The sequence below is a fragment of the Salminus brasiliensis genome, chromosome 3 (assembly GCF_030463535.1).
Source record: "Salminus brasiliensis chromosome 3, fSalBra1.hap2, whole genome shotgun sequence".
NCBI lineage: Eukaryota > Metazoa > Chordata > Actinopteri > Characiformes > Bryconidae > Salminus > Salminus brasiliensis.
In genome coordinates, this window is record NC_132880.1 from 8,394,356 (window position 1) to 8,410,153 (window position 15,798).

Here is a 15,798-nt window from a genome sequence, read left to right on the forward strand (position 1 = left end):
TTACAACTACTCAAGTAATATTTACAACGTCACATGACGCAGTATGGTTAAGTAACCAAAATCCAACGTCTTGCAAACGTCACATGTCAGTGTCATATTGACGTATAAGATTAGCATCTAGTTGTGGGTTATGTGTTGTTGGTTTTCAGTCATGGTCCTAAGTAACCAAAATTCAACGTCTGTCTAACGTTGGAGCTTGATGTCAACCCAATGTTGATTTTTCACGAGTATATGACTTTGATTTCCAATCAAATATGAACACTTGGAAAAAGTTCATTTCATTTTTAACTAAAATTCAACGCGTTAGCGTTCAACATCTTCCAAACGTTGAATGCTAACGTCATATTGACGTATAAAACCAGCATTTAGTTGTGAGGTATGGTGTCAGAACCCATGTATGCTGAACTTCATAATGTTAACGTCCACTCAATGTGAAACTCTGACGTTTTTAGACGTTCATATGTTGTTGGTTTTGGTTCTAAGTAACCAAAATTCAACGTCTGTCTAATGTTAGAGCTTAATGTCAACCCAATGTTGTTTTTTTGACAAGTATGTGATTTTGATTTCCAACCAAATTTGAACATTGGGTTGACAGCAACCCGAATTTGTTTTTCAACTAAAATACAACGTCTGTCCAACGTTATCGTTCAGCATCTTTCTGATGTCAAATTACCATCTGATGCCTGAGATGACTGTTATATAAGATATACATTAGTGCGCACAAAATTCAGGCCTGGAGGCAGCTGCTACTGTTGTAAGCTATAGGACATACTTTTATCAGTCCTACACCACAGCTGAAACTGCGTAAGTAATTTTTAAACAGATTACAGCATTAAAGCCAAACCCAAAGATAACAGAGAACAACCTCTTGAGTAACTGCTTGAGCTGGTCCAGAGTTAAACCTCAGCCCAGCTGAAGAGGCCCTCCCCAGGATCAGGATGTGAGCGTTAGAGGAGGGAGATTATGCCGCTGCACTGACTTATGCTCCACTGAAGCACATTAACAGATACTCTAAAAGTAGGCCTGCTGGTTCAGGCTCTATTCTCCAGGCAGTTCTAGACCAGTCCTGCCTAAATGCCATGAGGAGGCCTAAGATCAATAACGCAACCTGATCTAAGAATCCTGAATTCAGTTTTAATCTTCTTCACGTGGTGGCTGAGAATCTTGGGCTGGATCTGACCCGGGAACAGCTCTTTGTAAATACAGGCCTTTGGCTGTCCAGTATGGATTATGCAGAGTGCTGTGGAGGAGAGAGAGAGAATATTGCCGGCCAGCGCCACTCCCCAAAGCCTGAGCTGTTACACAACCAATAAGCAAGGATTATTCTATTCGCCGTTCTACGTACACGCTGTCTGATGCATGAGATTTGGGCTTTGCAAATAACCTGGGCTGAGCAGTTCCGACTCTCAGCTTCAGTGGAAATCAAGCATGTGTCTGAGACTGTAATGTTTTAATGTCTGTTATTTGGTCATTACAGGTTTTAGAGTCATTTCAAGTAGGGCTATACTTTATTGATATATTGTTAATTGTTATCACAATGTTGTACTTTCTAATACTGGGCATCATAGAAGGCTACAATATGCAAATAACATTTCAGCTGTGGTAAAATACTTATATACTAATATACACATATGATTACACCAATCACAATTCTGCATTAATGACACAATATATAAAAAGTATTCTTTAAATGTAAATTTAGGCATTAAGGCATTAAGAGTTGAGTGACATGGCACAGGAAGCAGTGTCCAATTTATTTAAATTATATAACAAATAATGGACCTATAGACATTTTTACCATAATAAGTTACCATAATAATAATAATAATAATAATAATAATAATAATTCGAAGAAGAACAAAAATGCTATTCTTTGACATGTAAATATTTTAAATTATTAAATAGATAATTATTATAATATATTCAAACATAATAAAATAATTATATTGTAATCTTTGTCTAATGCAAATTTTACGTATTTTTAATACCATTATTATTCCACAATTTCAAGCCAATAGAACAAGGGTATCATTACAATTAGCCACCCGCGTTTTTGGGTGCTAAACTAGGAAAAAACAACTTCAAGAAGTACTTTGAAAATAACGAATGGATGAGGTTCAAAGTGCAGTCCAAAAGAAACAGGCTGAAACACTCCTTATTTCTTCAGAGCGAATTAGTGGGGCTAAACTACACTACAAAGGATATGCAAATATATGCTTTTTTGTGATCATAAAAACAGTGTCATCTAAAATATTAATTAAAAATGAACTTTACGTGTACATACTATATCAAACTCTTAGATATAAATATACAAACTCGTAGATAAATTATCTTTAACATCGTAATATTTAGAAATTTAAAAAATATATTGCTTATTGCTCTATTCCGACACTATTCTAGCATGTTAGCTGGCGGCTGGCATACTGCCTTTTGGCTAGAGCATCAGACAGAGAAAAAAAAGTTTTAAATACTAAATATTTTGATAATAATTATTTAATAAACTGAAAATGGCATCACTGACATATTACCATAAGGCATTTTCAGATATCCAAGACACTACGTATCGAACGTTGTGAATCACTACACCCATAATTGTGGTCACATGTAGCAATATAATAGAAGCAATAATACTGTTTTGTCCATATTACGCAGACCTAATTCCAAGATTGCGCCAGACTGTGGTTCATAAACTGAAATAAACATCAAATCCTGGGCTTATATCTGGCTAGTAGGAAAGTAGGTTAGCTCGCTGACCGGCAGTCTAATGACTGTCAGTTTTGATTCCAGCTGATACCATCCTGCCCCTGTAATTGGCAAAAGTTGCTTTGAGGAAAATGAGAAGCATGAGGTTTGCCTAGGACCGAAGATGGGCTTACTTAGTGTGAGACTGAGTGTCCATTCGTACTTGGTTGCAAGAGCCACCAGCCATGAGGCTTATGTAATAAAACCTCTGCTGCGTTCCCCATTGATGGCAAGGGATAATGCTGTAACATCGGCATGGCCCCTCCCAGCCATGCATAGACATGTACATACATAATGTAGATTGTTGTTTTTTGACATTACTATAATCATGATATCATTTCTTCTTTTTAAAAAAAGGTAAATAATATACAATTAAAATAAAAATAATAAAATTGCCTAATTTAATATTGTTAAGGTCCTCCTCATGCCACCAAAACAGCTCTGACCCGTGGAGGCATGAACTTCACAAGGCCTCTGAAGGTGTCCTTTGGTTTCTGGCACCAAGTTGATCTTTTAAGTCCTGTCCAGACGGGGCTAGTCTTCACTCCCCACGTGCATCAATGGGCATCTGCCATCACAATTACCAACACATAAACATCGAGAACTGCCTTGCTGGTCACATGCTGGCCAATTCGCATATCTCCCACCCCTTGACAGGTGCCGTTGAGTTGTTTGGCCGCCATGACTAGAGATATGCTTTGTGAGGTGCAAAGGTGGGGCATTCAACCCCAAGAATGCTGTGCCAAATGGTGATGCTGGTAGCATCATGCTTCAGGCTGGATGTTTAGCTGCCAGTGGAACTGATGGACCACCCTAGAATTCTTCAGCATAACAACAAACCATCAGCTGCACGGTTGAAACGTGGACACCGTGCTGTGTATTCCAACAAGACAATGACCTTAGCCACACATAAAAAGGTGGTTTTGGAATGGATAACGCAGGCTAATGTGAAGCTTTAGGAATGGCCTTCCCAAAGACCTGATTTCTACTTTAGGGACCCCCAGACTGTCCAGACTGTCCATATTTTTGCTCTATACTCGAGTGTTGCGAGGTGGGTAGAAGCAAATGTCTACACTGTCCAGGGGCCAGTTTGCAAAACACTGCCTTAAAATGAAATATGCAATCTTCAGGACTCACTTCACTTCATTTCTACCAGTTCTTCACTTCACCAGTCTGGTTTTAATGTAACGGCTGATTGGCGTATTGTTATATGCTGTTTCTACAGACCTACTATAAAACGTATCATTTCCGTATCATTTTCCGTATAGATTTGTTCTTGGCCAGTTTGTTCATCCAGAGGTGTCCCTTAACTGTACGCCCATCTGGAGCCAACACATCTGGACTGAAATATGTACACCGAGTTCTTATGTTCAAGCTTGTTCTCTTTGTTTTGTGGGTAATTGTTGCAAACAAGCGGCAGCTCGCTGATGCTCTGGTTTGGTCGGCGCGGTTTGGGGCAGGGACTATAATCTGGTGGCATTAACTTGCTCTCTAAAAAAAGCTCTCTCAACAGGGATTAGATTATCATGGTAAGGTCAGCTCAGACGCGCTCTCTCTCTCTCTCTCTCTCTCTCTCTCTCTCTCTCGTTCCCTCTCTCTCTCTCTCCCCCCTCTTTTCTCTTACTATCTTTCTCTTACAAGCACACACTAGCAGCATCCATCATGCATACCCTGGACAGAGTTTGTGCAAAACAAAGAGCAGAGAAGGAACCAGTTGTTCTCTTTATTTACAGCCAGCCTCTTCCCAACCCCCTCTCCGGTCTCTATAGAAATGCTCCTGCACTCGACGCCCATATTGATTGCTATATTTACTGGACTCGACCCTGTTTTGTGCTTGTCTCCACTCAGTGTTGGTATGGAGACATACTTTGGACAATTGCGTTTTGGAACAATGCAGTTTGGACAGGAAACTGGAGTCACACCAGGTTAAAATGGAGTTGGGGAACTTGTTGTTGTGATGCCTGTTCATCGACTACCTGCATGTCCCTCCCATTTGTCACTAAGAAACAGATACAGTTGGAACTGCAACTTAAACGATAGGTCTTATATGGATCCAAGCAGAAATAGTTATTACAGATGTCACTACAAGAGTGTTGGAGGAGGGAAATCCCTCTCAATTTGTCAACATTAAAGAGTTCAGATGTAAACAAAGTTGTTTACAATGGTTTGGTGCAAAATGCTTCAGTCTCATAAACTCGGGAGTTGTTCACAGTGATGGTTGTAGGATCCAGATGTCGCAGAAATCGCTGACCACGCAATTGTGGTCAGAAGTAAGTTTTACATTGTCATGGACTGCCAAGGCTGCCATGAAAGTAGCCCCTGCTCCAAAATCTGCAACTTTAAACTCTGTCTGGCCACAATGTCCAGAGTTATGTTTCAAGAGAAGTAAAGGTGAGTCATTCAACCCCAAGAACATCAACCGCATCAACTGTAAAGCATGGTGGTGGTAGTATTATGGCCTGGGGTTGTGTTGCATACCAGAGGAACTGGTACATTGCGCAAGGTGGATGGATAATGAAGAATGAGGACTACCTCAGGATCACCTCAAACCTTCAGCTAGATGGCTGAACAAATGGAGGTTCCCACAGTCAATGGAGCTCCAAAATCAATCAATGGTATTAAAAAAGCGTTTATCCTACTATCCTACTAGTTGGAGTAACTAGATTTTGGTGCTGTGATTGGTGTGAGCATTTGATTGCATTTAGTGACAAGACCATTAGTGAGGTCAGGATGTTGGATAATCACCACCCCACCTCATCCCCAACTCCCCAACCCAACAACTGGATGGAGCACCATCATTCCAGAGAACACAGCTCAATGCTGGGGGGGCTTTAGGCATGGTGCCAATAGGTTCATGTTTATCTACTCCAGAGAATCCTGTTCTATTAGCAATACTTCTCTACAGGGAGTAGGCAAGCTGTGTGCGTATGCATTTGCACATATTGTAAAGTAGCTAAATGCATTCATTAGAGGGGTGTCCACACACATTTGGACAGTTGAGTTTATGTAGAAAAGTCAACAACTAATTAACCAACCAAACTCAGGCATTTCTGCCAAGAAGAGTGGTCAAATATCCAACCAGCATTCTGCCAGAAGCTTATTAATGGCTATCGAAAGCTGTTTTGTTACATTTATACAAATATCGAGTGTGATGTAAGTATATTTTTGAGCCTGTTTGTATTATTTTCACCCATGAAAATTAAAATTATGCATCAAATTCTTGCCTTTCTGCTAATAAAAATCTTATTTTGTGAGTCATTCTTCCCCAGAAAAAAACAATTCAACAGAATCACTGAAAGCCCAATATTACCATGGCATGCATGCAACTTCCAACCACAACTGTAAATTGCCAGATGCCCAAGAAATTGTTTTATAATACTCATAAATAAGGCCTAGGACGGCAAAAAGCACCCAAAAAACTATTTTTCAGCTTTACCACTATTTTCCTATTGATCAAGATAACATAAAAAAACTCAGAAGACACGTTTCCTGGCCATTTTGGATAAACGTCACCCCCTATCAGCACTAGACATCCAAGTTAGCATGTTTCTCCACAATGCACCAGTTCATCAAACCACTCAGACTTTGTAGCAATCAAATTACAGCCAAAAATTTGGAAAACTGGTGGAATTGCCCTTTTATATTCGTATTCACGTTGTGAAGCTGCTATTGCTGGGATAAAGCTGTTAGCAAAAGGAGAGCACACCAGCATTTCTACCGCAGTTTGGGGTTAAGAGCCTTTCTTTAGTCCACCACACCAGCTGTTTATGCTCTTAGATTTGACCCAAATATAGCGGGGGTGATAATGGTGTACACATTGAACACTGAAACTGCAGCAAACAACTCCCCATCCTCTACATGTTCTGGGAGGAGAAAAAAAAAACTTGATTACTACATCTCGTCTTCCAAAAGGTCTGCTGAGGACGCTACCGCACACGCTTTGTATGCAGCAATCCGCTCTTCTGTCTTCAGGGTTTAGTGACCTTGAAGGCAGCCCAAGAGGAACACGCTTCCTCAGTTGCAGACCGCCGTCCTCTGTGAGAAGATCTGTCCTTGGCGAGAGACTTGATCACGGTCATGGAGGCAGGGAGAGGGCCAGCAGCCAGATGCCGTTCTCACGGCCCCGTCCGTATTGTTTCGCTCTCCGTTTATTTATTAATGTCGAGTCACACGGTGGCGTCTCTCGCACTCCAAACACTGTTTATCATAGCAGAACAATGAAGCCAGCTGAGGGAAAACAGTGCAATGATACATGTGCTCCCAATCATAACAAGATGGCATGTCCTTTCGCTCAGGCTAGAGTTACAGAGATGACTTGGGGTGGATTTTAAAAAGGCAAATTTGTTGAGGAACTGGGTTTCCCCCTAGAATCATAGCAAGCATAATGATGAAAAGCAGAGCTCTAGATTCTGGCCTTAGCTTAGGGTGACGAAATGCCATTTTTCCAGTTTCCAGCCCCGGATATGTCCTTTTTTTGGGGTTAAATCAATGTGGTCAGTCGGACGTTACGGGGCTGGAAACTGAAAAGGCAAATTTGTTAAAGAACTGAGTTTATCTATATTATGGATTTTTGTTCAATCATAAAGAGCAGTGTTATTGGTTCTGAGTTTGGCCATAACTTGACCAAATGCCTCTTTTTTGGATATAAAAAATGCATCCGGTCAGGAGTTACAGAGATTACTTGGGGTGGATTGGACTGGGATTCCCCTTAGAATCACAGAAAGGATAATTGTTTAATCATAAAAAAAGTAGAGCTCTCGATTCTAGCTCAGTCAGGAGTTACGGGCATGATTTATGGTGGATATCGAAAAGGCAATTTTGTTAAGAAACTGGGTTTCCCTATATTATAGATTATTGTTGAATCCAACTTTTGTCCAACTTTTGGAAAGTATACCATGTGCTCCGTCAGGAGTTACAGAGATGACTTTAAGATGGATTTTGAAAAGGCAAATTTGTTGAGAAACTGAGTTTTCCTGCAGAATCATGTTAAGAATTGTTGTTTATTCATGAAAAGCGAAGCTGTAGATCTGGGGGTTGGCCTTTAGTTAGGGTGACCAAATGTCTTTCAAATGTTTTTGGAATGTAAAAAAATGCGTCCTGTCAGGAGTTACAGAGTGGGTACCTGGGATTATAGGTTTGGCCATGTCCTCCTTTTGGGATGTGCTTGGTCGGGAGTTACAGAGATGACTTTGAGGTGGAAGTCTAAAAGTTTCAAATCAATAATTAAATCAATCGCACACAATTATAGCCTGCGAGAAACACTGGGAGGACTGAGCAGTGTCCCGTGAGATCAGTGTCCAGTGGATTTTTGTATGGCAACCGACTATTTTTATATATTATTTTTTATATTGGTATGAAAATAAAATACATGTTCTGTAAAAGCCGGTGAATGTAAATCTTTTTCTGTTGTTTTTTTTTTATTATTTAGATTATTCTAGAATTTATTAGTTGTGGTAAATTATGTTTTATTATTAGGTATGTTCATTAACAAAGTTGCATGGTTTTTGAGGTATTCAAATCCCTCCCACCCGCATTCACACACACATTGCCATTGTCCAACTAGCAACGACATCTTACGCCCAAGCGCCCTTTTCTTTATTGAAAACCAAAATATGGTCACCCTATCTACCTTAAGGCATGTACTGCTGCTGTCTCTGATGGTGGAACTGTCTTAGGTTTCCTAAAAGAGCTGGTTTCCTCTAGTGAACCTAGTAAGAAACGGTAATCTAATACCCTTAATGCTATCCCTCTCTCTCTCTCTCTCTCTCTCTCTCTCTCTCTTTCTCTCTGTTCCTGTTTCTGGTCTGTCTCACAAAGGCTCTATCTTTCTAATGCATCACAAGCCGTCTCCCATCTGTTGTGTGTGTGTTTGAGAGTGTGTGTTAATTTTACTATAAAGTCTTTGGCTCTCAGTTAGGACTCTGTGACTTCCTGTTTATGAAGCGAGCAGCGGACTGTGCGACGATGGGTCGGAATTTTGAGCGGGCACTGGAGAGGATGCCTACCGCACATCCTCCAGGGGCGAAGTTTCACTCCTTCAATCTCACCAATAATAATGACACAGGAACAGCAGCGATTGTGGCGTGCTGACATATTGGAGGTTATTAATTAAACGGAACGTCCACAGGCAATTCTGAGCAACAGGCCATTTGAGCGACTGCCTCCCTCGCTTTGTGCTGCCTTTTACAACAAGGCATTTTAAACAGGAGCTGCTGCAGATAAAGAGGATGTTACGACCAAGGACTGAGACACAGTCTTATTATACACCTGTCACTACAGGTTATATGTAGGGAGGCACAAATGTATCAGGACCTTGGTATCCGCACATTTGTATTTGCTGACCTATTTCTTGAACTCCAGAGGTTCTCGCTCTGTTGCTGCACTAAAATATATCAATATATATTTCCTGTAATGCTAATTCAGGTGGATGTAGTCCCAAATTTTGAATTTGTCTAATTTGTGGGCTAATAATTATAACCCTCTGCCTCTGTGTTCGCATGTATCGGAGGAGACATTTGTAAGATCCTTACACTCCTAGTGTTGGGAACATTGCTAGTAGGGGGAGCTACGTATGGGTGGGTTGACTGGCAGTACGAAATTGGTAGAACAATGGAAACATCTGACAAACTAATAAATAAAAAAAAAGTTATGCATTTAGTTAATCAAGAAACATTAGTGCTGACAATTGTTGCTAAGGTCATTTTAAAATAAACAAACAAACTCATTTAGTTTTTCAAAGCACTAATCAAGTTGAAATTAATTCAATTGATCCATTAAAATTGTGTAATTATCCCAAGTCTATCAAGTCCAATAGAACAAATTGGTATGACAACTAGACAAACACTCAAACAAATTTTGCCTGATGGCTGATATGGCATAAATACTGTCACAACTCTTAAAGACTTTCACTATACATATCACAATATTTTAATACACAAATAAAATGTGCTTATGGTACCAAAAATTGCTGTTTCATCGAATTAAACATGACTATTCATGCTCTTCATAATGCAGCATGTAATTGGTAAGTACTGACAATATCCATCATGTGCTCAAGATCATCAATCAATCTTTTTAGTTTCGATAATCACAAAATATCATTATATTGATACTACTACAATTAATATGTCTCCTACATAGTTGTTGTTGGCTGCATAAGCCAATACTCACTGTCTCACCCCAATGATCACTTCGGACTCGGGATTAAACTACCTGCACTTGGCAACACAGTCCAGAGAACTTCATTAGAACTATTAGAAACTATTTAGCACATAATTTATACATTTCAAAATGTAGAAATTCTACATGGAGATTTGTTGGTTTCAATCACACATATAAAAGATGCTTATATGTAAAAACAACAATACTTTGAGGTGGATTATCTTCTATAACTTGTATAACTTATGGCATTGGGCAAATCAATACTAATAAATCAAGTTTAGCAAGCCGTAATTATATATGAGCTATTATACATAAGAAATCAACAGGCTGTAGTAAATTTTGGATAAAGTTGGATCAATAAAACTGTCTTGTTCTGGAATTTAATTGTGTCGATACACTTTCCATTATTCACTTATATTCAATAAATACATTTTTTTTTATTTTGCCATTATAAGGTTCTCTCTGCTGCCCAATTTAGTGGTAACTACCAAAATTAGTCTTGTAACCATGCTGCCCAGCTCAGCAGTGTGTCGTTTTAATGACTTAGCACATGTAGCCATGCCTGTTCACCAAATAAATAAAATAAAATTAGCTTTTCGTTTTATTATAAAAAAAAAACATAGCTTTAAAGGGTTTGCTGAAGATGTAGTAATACTGCCGAGTTATTTAAACTACAGGATGTCTTTTCCAGTTACAAAGAGTGAAAAGCACCAATTACTAATATTACCTTAGCCTTTAGTAATCACTAAAAGCTAAAAGCTGAGTTCAATAAAAAGTTATATAACTAAAAACTAATTAGCTAATATCCCCATTTTTTGAGGCTACTAGTTTACTAGGGAATAAAATACTGGCGTTAACTACTTTAAATAATGAAATAAAAATTTAAATAATCTACAAAGCAGCAGAATAAATTAAATATTGTTACTTAGTGACATTTAAGCGCAAGACACATCAAATAATACAGTCGCAAAGAAGCAGAGGCGCTAATGTTTATGTATACACATTGGCATCGGCCGAAATAAATACTGGGTATGAGTATTTACAAGCCTAATTATGTTAGATTAGGTAAGCAATTATTTAAAGGCAGAACAGAACAATAACTAAGCCTCCTTATAACCAAGCAAATTAGTCCCACTATGTGGGAAGCAATACATTTAAATGGGTCCAACTACAAGGTCCATTTTTACTGTACGAGGAACCAGTAGGTACTCAAACATAATCAAGTAATCTCAACAAGCCCTCATCTTTTGGCACTGACAGTAGGCTTCTAAAAAATTGGGTTGCCTTTGAACAAAGCATGATCAGAAATGGAACACGACGGCCTGTGGCAATGTAGGGGGCCAGCACTTGCAAACGAAGTACCAGAAGCACCAGAAACCCTAGCTGACCACATGTTGAGCCCCCCCCACCCCCACCCCCCCCCACACACACACACACACAAAATGCCTCACAAATAGCAACCACATATGTACGAAAGCCTAGTTACTTTAAAGCACTGCTGTACATACCTTCAAAGCCCTTTGTAGATTGGAAACAAACTGAGCATGGACTGACAGGGACATTTGGGTTGGGTTGGAGACGACCACGATTCCCTCCGGTATCTCGGTGTGCTGAAACCTACAGGGCAGTATCTTTAAGAGATCCTGCACCTCAGGCCCCAAGGGATTTGAGGCCACTCCAGCTGGACGTCTGCTGCCAAAATCAGTGGGATTATGGCATTTAATCTCAGCCTGCCAAAGATGTGAACTAATGCTGCTCATACTCCTTTCCAGGCCAAGGACATCATTCTACAGATGCAGTAGTTGTGGACTAGGTGAAATAGAGGCTAGTGTGCGGCAGGACAGTGGCGGCATTGTGCCTCCTCAAGTTTTCAAGAATGTGAAATGATGAGAACTGAGATGCTGTTAATTCAGAAAACTGCAAATGAGTAGCTTTTTGGTTTTTAGCGATGAGGGCTGAAATCCAGCAAGGGTGAAAGCAAAACACACACAATCCCTACATTCAAACCGGCCTTTGGAACAAGCAAGGGCTTTGATTCTGCCACTGGCAGCAGTTTGTAAAGCAAAGCATATAGTAAGGCCTGAAAGAATACTCAATGGTACTGCACAATGTGGACAAACTGCTTGTGTTTGAGCATATATTTCTAAATAATGTCATTTTTATATAAGGAATACGGCTGATTTAATAATGGACACGGTTATAGACTTGCATTACTTTAAGCAAAATATAACAGATGATTCACAAATACAGAAAACCAGACAACAAAAATGGCACGGCTGATAATTTGCTTTACAGTAATGGTCTCAGTAAAATAAGCACTGTATGCACTTTTAATACTTTTAAAATAACCATTTTTTCTTTTGTGACTACAAAAGAAAAAATATTAATATTACTAATATTACTACTGTTTAATATTTATAGGAATTCTATACCTTTACAAATATGTGTACATGCCAAACACAAATCACAAATCCACGCTAACTGCTAAGAATATACACGTGAAATAACTGTGAGCTAATGCGCTAGTCCTGAGGTAACGCACTAACTGTGAGCTAATGCGCTAGTCCTGTGGTAACAAGCTAACTGCAACTAAAGCACCAGCCCTGAATTACCGCTAAACAGTTAGCATGTTTAGAGGTAACATGCTAAATGCTACTAAAGCACTAGCCCTGAGGTAACGCACTAACTGTGAGCTAATGCGCTAGTCCTGTGGTAACAAGCTAACTGCAACTAAAGCACCAGCCCTGAATTACCGCTAAACAGTTAGCATGTTTAGAGGTAACATGCTAAATGCTACTAAAGCACTAGCCCTGAGGTAACGCACTAACTGTGAGCTAATGCGCTAGTCCTGAGGTAACATGCTAAATGCTACTAAAGCACCAGCCCTGAATTACCGCTAAACAGTTAGCATGTTTAGAGGTAACATGCTAAATGCTACTAAAGCACTAGCCCTGAGGTAACGCACTAACTGTGAGCTAATGCGCTAGTCCTGTGGTAACAAGCTAACTGCAACTAAAGCACCAGCCCTGAATTACCGCTAAACAGTTAGCATGTTTAGAGGTAACATGCTAAATGCTACTAAAGCACTAGCCCTGAGGTAACGCACTAACTGTGAGCTAATGCGCTAGTCCTGTGGTAACAAGCTAACTGCAACTAAAGCACCAGCCCTGAATTACCGCTAAACAGTTAGCATGTTTAGAGGTAACATGCTAAATGCTACTAAAGCACTAGCCCTGAGGTAACGCACTAACTGTGAGCTAATGCGCTAGTCCTGAGGTAACATGCTAAATGCTACTAAAGCACCAGCCCTGAATTACCGCTAAACAGTTAGCATGTTTAGAGGTAACATGCTAAATGCTGCTAAATCACTAGCCCTGAGGTAACGCACTAACTGTGAGCTAATGCGCTAGCCCTGAGGTAACACACTAACTGTGAGCTAATGCGCTAGTCCTGTGGTCACAAGCTAACTGCAACTAAAGCACCAGCCCTGAATTACCGCTAAACAGTTAGCATGTTTAGAGGTAACATGCTAAATGCTACTAAAGCACTAGCCCTGAGGTAACGCACTAACTGTGAGCTAATGCGCTAGTCCTGTGGTCACAAGCTAACTGCAACTAAAAGACCAGCCCTGAATTACCGCTAAACAGTTAGCATGTTTAGAGGTAACATGCTAAATGCTACTAAAGCACTAGTCCTGAGGTAACGCACTAACTGTGAGCTAATGCGCTAGTCCTGTGGTAACATGCTAAATGCTACTAAAGCACCAGCCCTGAATTACCGCTAAACAGTTAGCATGTTTAGAGGTAACATGCTAAATGCTACTCAAGCACTAGCCCTGAGGTAACGCACTAACTGTGAGCTAATGCGCTAGTCCTGTGGTAACAAGCTAACCGCAACTAAAGCACCAGCCCTGAATTACCGCTAAACAGTTAGCATGTTTAGAGGTAACATGCTAAATGCTACTAAAGCACTAGCCCTGAATTACCGCTAAACAGTTAGCATGTTTAGAGATAACATGCTAAATGCTGCTAAATCACTAGCCCTGAGGTAACGCACTAACTGTGAGCTAATGCGCTAGCCCTGAGGTAACACACTAACTGTGAGCTAATGCGCTAGTCCTGTGGTCACAAGCTAACTGCAACTAAAGCACCAGCCCTGAATTACCGCTAAACAGTTAGCATGTTTAGAGGTAACATGCTAAATGCTACTAAAGCACTAGCCCTGAGGTAACGCACTAACTGTGAGCTAATGCGCTAGTCCTGTGGTCACAAGCTAACTGCAACTAAAAGACCAGCCCTGAATTACCGCTAAACAGTTAGCATGTTTAGAGGTAACATGCTAAATGCTACTAAAGCACTAGTCCTGAGGTAACGCACTAACTGTGAGCTAATGCGCTAGTCCTGTGGTAACATGCTAAATGCTACTAAAGCACCAGCCCTGAATTACCGCTAAACAGTTAGCATGTTTAGAGGTAACATGCTAAATGCTACTCAAGCACTAGCCCTGAGGTAACGCACTAACTGTGAGCTAATGCGCTAGTCCTGTGGTAACATGCTAAATGCTACTAAAGCACCAGCCCTGAATTACCGCTAAACAGTTAGCATGTTTAGAGGTAACATGCTAAATGCTACTCAAGCACTAGCCCTGAGGTAACGCACTAACTGTGAGCTAATGCGCTAGTCCTGTGGTAACAAGCTAACCGCAACTAAAGCACCAGCCCTGAATTACCGCTAAACAGTTAGCATGTTTAGAGGTAACATGCTAAATGCTACTAAAGCACTAGCCCTGAATTACCGCTAAACAGTTAGCATGTTTAGAGATAACATGCTAAATGCTGCTAAATCACTAGCCCTGAGGTAACGCACTAACTGTGAGCTAATGCGCTAGCCCTGAGGTAACACACTAACTGTGAGCTAATGCGCTAGTCCTGTGGTCACAAGCTAACTGCAACTAAAGCACCAGCCCTGAATTACCGCTAAACAGTAAGCATGTTTAGAGGTAACATGCTAAATGCTACTAAAGCACTAGCCCTGAGGTAACGCACTAACTGTGAGCTAATGCGCTAGTCCTGTGGTCACAAGCTAACTGCAACTAAAAGACCAGCCCTGAATTACCGCTAAACAGTTAGCATGTTTAGAGGTAACATGCTAAATGCTACTAAAGCACTAGTCCTGAGGTAACGCACTAACTGTGAGCTAATGCGCTAGTCCTGTGGTAACATGCTAAATGCTACTAAAGCACCAGCCCTGAATTACCGCTAAACAGTTAGCATGTTTAGAGGTAACATGCTAAATGCTACTAAAGCACCAGCCCTGAATTACCGCTAAACAGTTAGCATGTTTAGAGGTAACATGCTAAATGCTACTCAAGCACTAGCCCTGAGGTAACGCACTAACTGTGAGCTAAAGCGCTAGTCCTGAGGTAACATGCTAAATGCAACTAAAGCACCACCCTGAATTACCACTAAACAGTTAGCATGTTTAGAGGTAACATGCTAAATGCTACTAAAGCACCAGCCCTGAGGTAACGCACTAACTGTGAGCTAATGCGCTAGTCCTGTGGTAACAAGCTAACTGCAACTAAAGCACCAGCCCTGAATTACCGCTAAACAGTTAGCATGTTTAGAGGTAACATGCTAAATGCTACCAAAGCACTAGCCCTGAAGTAACGCACTAACTGTGAGCTAAAGCGCTAGTCCTGAGGTAACATGCTAAATGCAACTAAAGCACCAGCCCTGAATTACCGCTAAACAGTTAGCATGTTTAGAGGTAACATGCTAAATGCTACTAAAGCACTAGCCCTGAGGTAACACACTAACTGTGAGCTAATGCGCTAGTCCTGTGGTAACAAGCTAACTGCAACTAAAGCACCAGCCCTGAATTACCGCTAAACAGT

At 40.4% G+C, this 15,798-nt stretch overlaps 1 protein-coding gene across 5 annotated transcripts in view; it reads right to left on the reverse strand.

Annotated features, from left to right (window-relative positions):
- Positions 1-15,798, reverse strand: part of znf516 (zinc finger protein 516) — a 66,061-nt gene that overhangs the window by 38,963 nt on the left and 11,300 nt on the right. The window contains exon 1 of one of the 5 annotated variants that reach the window (XM_072675356.1): positions 11,412-11,468. The exons of the other annotated variants lie outside the window; for them this stretch is intronic. The gene's annotated coding sequence lies outside the window, so the exon portion shown is untranslated. Of the gene's footprint in view, positions 1-11,411; positions 11,469-15,798 lie in introns of those variants that run through there. 5 annotated transcript variants of the gene reach the window in all.